This window comes from Pterocles gutturalis, unplaced genomic scaffold (assembly GCF_000699245.1).
Source record: "Pterocles gutturalis isolate BGI_N339 unplaced genomic scaffold, ASM69924v1 scaffold3014, whole genome shotgun sequence".
Classification (NCBI taxonomy): Eukaryota; Metazoa; Chordata; class Aves; order Pterocliformes; family Pteroclidae; genus Pterocles; species Pterocles gutturalis.
The window spans coordinates 25,625-34,778 of record NW_010133021.1 but is presented as its reverse complement, the minus strand read 5'-3'; the positions used below and the strand labels follow the sequence as shown (position 1 = coordinate 34,778).

Below are 9,154 nucleotides of genomic sequence, written 5' to 3'. Positions count from 1 at the left end.
ACTAGCATCTAGCTGTCTCCCCAGCCAGCCACTGCACATGGGAGTGCTCTGCGAGTGGGTGAATTAAGGGCCATCCATGCATCAGCCCAGACCCAACATTTACATGGGAATTAAAAAAAAGCAAAACAACAGGTTTTCATAAAGTTCCAATAAATAAAGAATTACAAACCAGCAGTGTTTGCTCATCTATCTTTAGAATTTACCTGTCAGACCCCTGCAGGTGCTGCCAACACCTAGAGACGGAATTTGCTAAATTAAATATAACAATAATCACTAAAAATAATTACATGTTTAGAAGAGAGTGCAGCCACAGCTACAGCCAGGGTGGGTGGGTGCGAGGAGGGGGAAGGGGGACACATCTCATGGCAGATGGCCAACGACTGGCTGCAGTCTTGCTCCGCTGCCAGCGTGATCTCCATAGTGCCAGACGTAAAGGATGATTGACCAGTTACAACAGGAATGCTGGAGGAGTCCATGGCTTGGAATTTTAAAAGCTAAAAGACCGGAGGGTCCTTTTTAAAAAAAAGCCTTTAATTCAACCCCAACTGTTGGCGATAAATGCAAGAGCCGCCGGGTGGGATTCCCCAGCCGGTGTTTTGCAGGAGGACACGCACACCACTGCAGCAGGCACTACTTCTGGGCAGGAAAGCTGCAAAAAAAATCTCTTCCTGGGCAGATATACATACTAACCCACCGCATAGATACACTTCTAAAGAAGCACAGGCTAATTATAACCGCTTAACTCCTAGCAACAGAGCAGAGTTCTCCTTTCGCTCAAGTTCAGGAAGCTTCCTTCTGTTTTGTTTTAAATAATCAAGGTCCAGCGTTTGCCAGCCGGCACGGTGTGGGACCATGCGTGACGGCTGTGACAGTAACCCAGACACACAGAGCGTTTCAGTAGCACCGAGGCAGGTCAAGCCCTTTCCACCAGATTAGGCTTGAAGCCAGAAGTGCAGAGAGGCAGCGCCAGTTTAAATTGCCATGCTTCAGCTTAGCTTCAGTTGTTTCATGAATAACTGGCAGCGTCAAACAATAACTGTTCTGCAGTCCACGCCAGCTATGTCCCAGTACCAGCAGCACACGATGATTTCACCTTCCTTGTGCTCCAGTTGAGTAGCTCAAGCTTTGAAAGCTGCAGAAACCAGCTCCGGCGCTTCCCCTCCCTGGGCAGCACCCTGCTCATTTTGACCCAGCACTTACCCCATTCTAACAGCGCTTTTAAAAAGCCCAAGAGATTAAATTGCATCCATATTAAAAAAAAAAAAAAAAATCCAAGCTGAGACAGAAGGAACCAAGAGTATAATTTTAAAAACTTCTCAGCCTGCAAATCATGCCCCTGATTTCCTCATCTCCAGAAGGGCTGTCTCCCTCCCCCAGCTACATGCCTGAACAAGCAAGCTGGCTGTTGCAGATGTCAGCGCAGGCTCCGTTTTCCAGCGCGGTATGGAGCAGCCTTGGCTCCGGTTCCACTTTTCCTCGCAGGAAGACAAGGCTTCAACCACACAAGTCCAAGTAGTAACTGAAGTCAGAGCTTGCTAAGCAGGGTGGGAAAAATAAAGACCTTTTATGTTAAAGCATACCCAAAGCCCATATAAGCAGGTTTCCTGGAGGAAATTTGTGTTCCAGAGGAAGTGGCTAGATGCAGCATAAAGGGAACACATTAACACGCACAGTTAAACACACCCCCACTGCTCTCCACCTACGTTGCTTGGCTCTAAATCCAAACTGCACATTAGGAGCAACAGCAACCGAAAGCAGAGGAATCATTAATCATTTTTCCATTCAAAAGTTTCCAATCCAGAAGATGAACACAGAGCACAGGGCTCAGAATTAAGCCCCACTCTCCCCTAATGTGGAATAATTCCTAGTACGACACATTCACGTTTTAAATACACAAGGTGTCTGCAAAAACTGCACCTTGTTAAATGCAGGGATTTGCCATTTAGCGACAGGGGCGGCGGTAAGAAATATGTCAGAAAACGAGAACATCATCATGTCAAGTCACCAACAGCCCACACGCACAGAGGACACTGCGATGCAGTGGTTAGCAAAAAGCCACAGTTTGTAAATGGCAGAAAGTTTTGCATTAACCTGCAAAAGGTGAGTTTTTCTGAGGAGAAGAGACACCAAGACAGAGATCCACGAAGAGGAAACTGATGTTCTTAAGGAGCAAAACTCACCCAACTCCTCTCTTGCTGGGAAACTAAAGAACAAGATGACAACGCAAGCATCGTTAGGGGATGAAGCCATCCGAGAACCTCAGTTAGACTGAGGGGGAAATGCCACAACAGTTCAGCGCTAATTGGAAATGCAAACATTTATCATCAGAGTAGGGCTGGCTTCTGTGTATAGCTCCATTGTGTTCACTGCAGCTAATGACAGTAGGAAGCCCTGTGCTCGGGAGTATTTATGTAACGACTGGCAAAGCTGTCACATTCCCTTAATTGCTAGCCAGGATTTTCATACTGGCAGTAGTTTTCAATTAAAGGAAATCGCAGAGATTGCTTCAGTTTCACATTGTGTCGTTAAAAGTTTTGCTTCTTCTTCAAAGCTGGGGAAAGAGGAAGAATGAATAATTCTCCCCAGACAGAATGAGCTCTGCATCAAACATGAGCTTTTTGTAGACAAACTGATTTAAGAGACAAGCACAGTCAAATACCCAGAACCCAAGGAGCTAATTAAGCATCAGTAAAGACAAACAATTTGAGAACTGCGCATAAATCTGCTTCAAGTTTGCAGTGATTACTCCTTCAGTTATGATACATGCAATGCTCCAAAAGCAGTTCATTTAAAAGGCAAAATGGAAAAGCCTAAGGTAGCTTCGGATTTCCACCTGATTTAGCTTTCACAGCAGAGCCTCCCTTGCGGGCAGAGCATCAGCTCTGTGGTTATGATATTCCATCTAGCAAAACACCCCACTGGACCCAGTTTATAATCCCAGTATGTACAGAGAAGTATTCCGTGACAAGGTCTCGCATTCCTAGACTTCTGTGTTTGTACCAAATGGACGGCAGAGCGTTCCCTAGTCCATTAAGAATCATCATCGTTTAATTTCATGAGCAGCAGTTTGGTTTTAGGAGGTACCATCAGGCCTTTTATCACATAATTTACTCGGATCCCAATCATACTTACTGTATGGCAGTAGAGAAAGCAAAGCTCTATAGGACGGGTACAAAGCATCTGCTGTTTCTGCAATATATTATGACACAACTCTGCATTAGCGCTCAGTCAAATCAAGCCTGTGAGCCAAGTGAACTATTTTTACTCCACTGAATAAAAGGAAATATCAGAACATCACTGTATTACAGTAGCAGGCCCATTTTCAGGCACTATGCAATTAGGAGTAGGAGTTAATAACAGGACCAGAAATAGTAGGCAAGGTTTTCCTCAACATCTCTGTGCAAGTCTTTCTGGGGCATGGATCTTTTTCTTTTGTGTTCTTGCTACGATTACCTAAGCAGCTTTAAGTAGGACGTGTGGATCTTCACTGCTACCTATTTAAAACTCGTTCTTTCTGATGAAGCACCAACATGGGCTGCAGCCACAAAACCCAATCCAGCGGAGACGGATTGAGCTCCTGTACGAAGCCCTGTCAGCATCTGCAGCAAGCAACTTGCTTCGTTCAATCCAATTCCCAGTGGACGAGCATCTACATCATAAAATTAGCAACAACGTGAACTGCGAATTCAGCAGAATTTGGATTTCACTGATGGATGGCATGCCAGTATGCATGTTTTATTCATCTCAAGACTGCTTTGTCAGGTTGGTTGCATCTCCCCTCTGCGCTTAAAACGCCAATAATTATTTTATGGTCACTACTGAACAGCCACGAAGCTCTACAGACACTGCTGTACCTTTTTTAAGTGCTAGCCCAAACTCGCCAGATTTGCAAAATGAAGACAACAACCAAAGAGCGATGTTCTAGGAAGCCGTAGGAGCCACGCCGTTTTGTTCAATGCACTGTTCCCTCCCATCGCGGTCAGTCACCTTGCTGAAGTCCCACGGCTACTTCCCGCTAAGGTCATCAGCATGTGAACTAGCCTCCCTAAAGAGAGCACAGCACGCAGGAGATCAAGATGCAGAGCTTCCTAATCATCCTCCTTAATCCCAAATCCTTGAATCTTAATTACCAGCACGCTCTCGGAGAGGTTCCTGCTCCCTACCCCTAACCCCAAAGCTTCCTCAGCGTTCAGGCACTCAAACCAATTCTCATTCAGCATCCACGCCAGGTTACCTACCCACACCCTGTCTCTCCTATTGTAAATCCAAGGCAAGAGAGTGTAAAATGAGATATTTTAAATTCCATAGCTAGCACGCTACAATTTCACCTCTCACCTTTACAGCAACAGCTCTGTTTGCTCTAGTTGGTCGGTCCCTTTTAGCTTTAAAAATGTAAGTTGGATTTGAGCCTAATGTATATTCTTTAAACTTCTAACAGGGTTTGAATTTACATCCCCATAGGTGAAACTTCCCCTGGGGGTTTCAATCCTCAACACAATTACAGATCTGCAAAAATCTAATGCTTTACTCCTGACAAAGCTGAACCAAGACATCTCAAATAGAAGTGGTCAAATCCCAAATCGTGACTCTTTGAAATGGGCTCTCAAAAAGCAGCGCTGAGCAAATCAGCCCCAAATTCTGTCATTTTAATATCTTATGTTATCAGCAGACAGCTTCTGTCTTCGATCTGAGATGATGTACTGTCTCCAGCCCCAGCTCTGCTGGCTCCTAACCTTCTCTCCCCCACAGAGCATCTGTATTCTGGGTATTTCCTTGGGGATTCATTAACTGCTCCTTCCTCAAAGGCTGAGATTATTGGCATTTTTCTCAGACTATATTTCCAAGCATTTAAAAGACCTGTCAGGACAGAGAAAGACATAAATACAGAAAAAATATCAATTCATCATTCTCTCTGTCAGGACATCGCAGGTAAAGAGAAGACCTAAGTTTGGATAATATCTTTAAAGACCATTGTCTGTCTTGCATGCCTGTATATCATTTACATAGCATTTCACACTCTCTCTTAATGTCAGCGTTCTCAGAGGGAGGGGGTGATTTAGAATATTGGTGTCTCTAATTTAGGAGACAATTAGACCAATAACAACAAACTAGAGCTGAATGTATGCTCAAAACAATCTGGTTAGAATACTATTTTAATTAAAAATCAAAGTCAAATAATCATATTATCCTCACAATTGCTTTAGGTGTGGTTCCAATGCAGCACATCTTTTTTTTTTTAATTCTGCACCCAGAAAGTGATTGAAAACACACCGTGAACTACCAGAATGGTCCTTTTTGTACAAATTCCTCTCCCAATTGAAGAGCCCAGGAAGACAGAAAAAAAATGTTCCAGTGTCAATCAGTCACTTGCTAAGAAAGCCACTTAAAAAAAGAAATAAAAAGAAAAAATAATTTAAAAAGCATACAACTCAGGCCAACAAATACAATTTTCTTGTTCTCCACCCCAGCACCTGCAAGCATCACCGCAAAGAGTGCCTCTTATTTCCTCATATTTTCACCCTTTGCCTCCTTTGTCAAAAACTAACACGTGCCTCTTCTACAGCTGCACAATTTACGTGCTTTTATTTAAAAAAAGAGAAAAGAAATATTTCAAAAATCATCTTTTTTTCCTGGATTTGCTCTCACACGCTCTGAGGGGCCCTGCTGCATAACAAGCATGTTATCCACAGGAGCCGGCAGCAGCACGAGCCAGCACAGCCGCCCCAGCCAGGCACCCGCGGGTGGCACTGAACGGGGGCCCAAGGGAAGACGGCAGAGGTAGAGATGGGGAGACACTCTTCATCAGTGAGTGTAGTGATAGCACAAGGGGTAATGATTTTAAGATGAAAGAGGGGAGATTTAGATCAGATATTAGGAATAAATTTTTCCCTGAGAGGGTGGTGGGGCAGTGGCCCAGGTTGCCCAGAGAAGCTGTGGATGCCCCATCCCTGGAGGGGTTCAAGGCCAGGCTGGATGAGGCTTTGGGCAACCTGGGCTGGTGGGAGGTGTCCCTGCCCATGGCAGGGGGTGGCACTGGATGATCTTTAAGGTCCTTTCCAACCCCAGCCATTCTATGATTCTATAAGCATATGTATATACACATAAATCTACACCCATGTGTATATGTGCACGTGTGCGTATATAACTTGCACCACCCAAGTAACTCACCCATTTTGTTTACTCCCAGACAGTGACTATGCATCATATGACCATTTATAAAATGTAATTATCCTCAAATATTAAAAGAAAAAAAAAAGCTGTAAAGCACACTAGACAGCTCTGAATTCATATAATTTGGTATTACACATTGCCTGGTTACTTCTGTAAGTATGCCTACACTCAATCTTGTTTCTACTAACTGGAAGCCATAGTAATTTAAAAAAGAAATAAACCAACCCCCCCAGAGGCACGTAAAGAAGGCTGTTGCCCAAAGCCATGTCGACCTCACGCATACAGGTCATTCAGCCACTACCACTCACTGTATGGAAACACACGTAGGAATTAAATGAGAAAAGAAAACCGCGACACTTCTTGACCACATTTTCTCTTCCAAGACACTTGTGGGAGGGAGGGTTGGCCAGCTCCGAAAAGGTTAATCTCACAATTTCCCTTCAGGCTTGTGCTGCAGAAAGAAAAGATTCAAGGTCTTCCAATTCCAGAAATAGAAATCCTCCTCTGCAGAACTTTTATTCTACCAGGTGGGTCCCCAGCCATCTCCTTCACCACTCCTTATTCTGCTGAGCCCTCACGTCTGCCAAACTCCAACTCCAAATGCCTCTGGCTTACTGGGAGGTGCAGAAGATGCCAACAGACAAAACTAATAAACTTCCTGAACCACCTGGACTATCTTCACGTTATTTACTTTTAGCATTTGAGTGTAGGAGCCCAAGGAACTGGTGGGTAGAAACACCTTTTGCTCATCCTGGTACCCAGCAGTAAGAATGTGCTGAAGCTCTCTTGCCTCCTCCACAGCTCCCATTCCTCAAACACTGGTGGGAAATCAGGCAGGATGGTTTCAGTGTGTCGATAGTTCACGTCATTATGTTGAAAGCGGGAAGATTTTCCATGTTAGAGACTCTACAGGGGTTAAACTTTGAGAAAGTCTGTCTGAAGAGACGAAAGCTCCCTCCCTGCTGCTAGCACAGGGGGCAGACCCAGAGCAGTCTCCATAAATATTTAACAGCGGTAGGTGAAGGTTTCTTTTCCCCCTGCCACCCCCAAAAAACAACAGAACAAATTCTACACCTTTACACTCAAGAGGAAAATCATTCCAAACCAGCAAGGTCTTAGTTTAACCTGGAAAATTTTTACAGTACAGTCAGAAAGCCAGAGTAATTTGGTTTCATGTATATGCAGGAATAAGCACGGCCATCCAACACCGACCCGTGCCGCAGTCCTGCAGGACCGGGACCACCGCCGTGCTGCAGCTTGGTGGTCACTAGGGCCAAACCCCACCTCACCTGCACACACAAACCCTGCGCAGAATATTGCGGCAGGAGGCCACAGGACCAGACGGCAGGAGCACCTCCGAAGACTGACTCACGCAGCCATGCCAGTATGGAGCTGATGGAAGAGGTAATGTGTGGTTTAAACCTTTTCTATACCATTAGGGCTTGCACTAATTACGAGTAGTCACTCTGATGGGAGGGCTGTCCCATCACAGCTGTCAACTGCATTTAAAGAACCAAAAATCACAGAATCACAGAATGGTTTGGGTTGAAAGGGACCTTACAGATCATCGAGTTCCAACCCCCTGCCATGGGCAGGGACACCTCCTTAAGAGTTCACCATTTTGGAGCCAGAACACGGTCCATCCAGCAAGATACGCAGGCTTGCAGCTTTCCTAGGGCTGAATGTTTCAGAGAGCAAGTACAGCTGACGCAGATGTTAGAAAACTGAGCGCGTTTGCCTGTTTCTCAGGGGGATTTAAACAGCAGGTGAGTGGGGCTGGTCTGTGGGACGCGACCCTTTTTTATTTCAGCTATTTAGATGCAAATTGTTCCCCCCTCCCTCCCCCTCTCAACACCATCTGTTAGCCCAGAGGTTTAGGCTGTGCCTAGGGTGTAGGTTTCTGGGGGAGGGGGATATAGATAAAGCATTAAGAAAATTCCAGTTGATTCCCCTGGTTCCTCTAGGGCACAGTTTAGAGAGGGGGAAAAAAAATCACTTTGCAATACTATTAAATTATTTTTCTCTCATTCTACTGCACTTTTCCTACCAACCCCATGGATTTCATAGAATCATTCAGGTTGGAAAAGACCTCAAGGATCATCAAGTCCAACCATCAACCCAACACCACCCAACCCACTAACCCATGTCCCCAAGCACCACACCCGTTTCTTGCCCCCCCCCAGGGATGGTGCCTCCACCACTGCCCTGGGCAGCCTGTTCCAATGCCTGAGCACTCTTTCTGTGAAGAAATTTTTTCTAATATCCAGCCTAAACCTCCCCTGGCACAACTTGAGGCCATTTTATTTAAAGGAAAGGCAATTCAGGTAGTTACAGAGCACACAGCATGAAAAAATCCCTTCCAGGTGCTTCTGCCACTTCAGTTACCAGAAGAAACACATTATTAGCTTAAAAAAAAAAAAAAAAAAAAAAAAAAAAAAAAAAAAAGAAAGAGAGAACTGTGTATGCCATCTTGATGGGAAACTCAACAGCAGAGGGGCATGGAGGGACAGGAAAACCCTTCCTCTCCCCTGGAGCCCAGATGATGGGACAGAAGGGTCCTCCCTAGCTTGAAGTATAAATAGGCAGAGACCACGTAAGGGGAAGTGGGGAAGGAAGAAAATACAAAGTGGGCTTCAGAGCCTCAGCTGCCGCTGAGCAAGGTCTGGGACAACATTCCAGGCTGAGACCAAGACAGGTTCAGGCAGACTTTAATGATGATGCTCCACTGAGGTGAAGGAAAGGAGCTCTTACTTCATCTGGGAATTGTTCCTGCCAGACACGGTTTGCACAGCAATGTTTTTTAAAGGGTTTTGGGTCTTTTTCTTTTTTTACTGTTGGGATATTGTTTTGGTTTTTTAAGGGTTGCCAACACAAACACGGCATTTTTCTTTCTTGCACAGACAGAAGAGGCCAGAACCTCATATGACCTCAACTATTTGGGACAGTCAGGAACTTCAGGTACCTACCTCCAAACTATTAATTT

General features: G+C 44.9%; 1 protein-coding gene across 1 annotated transcript in view; it reads right to left on the bottom strand.

Moving 5' to 3' along the window:
• PAK1 (p21 protein (Cdc42/Rac)-activated kinase 1) overlaps window positions 1-624 on the bottom strand; it is a 35,560-nt gene extending 34,936 nt beyond the window's left edge. Inside the window, exon 1 of the mRNA XM_010081065.1 lies at window positions 204-624. The gene's annotated coding sequence lies outside the window, so the exon portion shown is untranslated. The remainder of the gene's footprint in view (window positions 1-203) is intronic.
• Window positions 625-9,154: the final 8,530 nt, after the last annotated feature.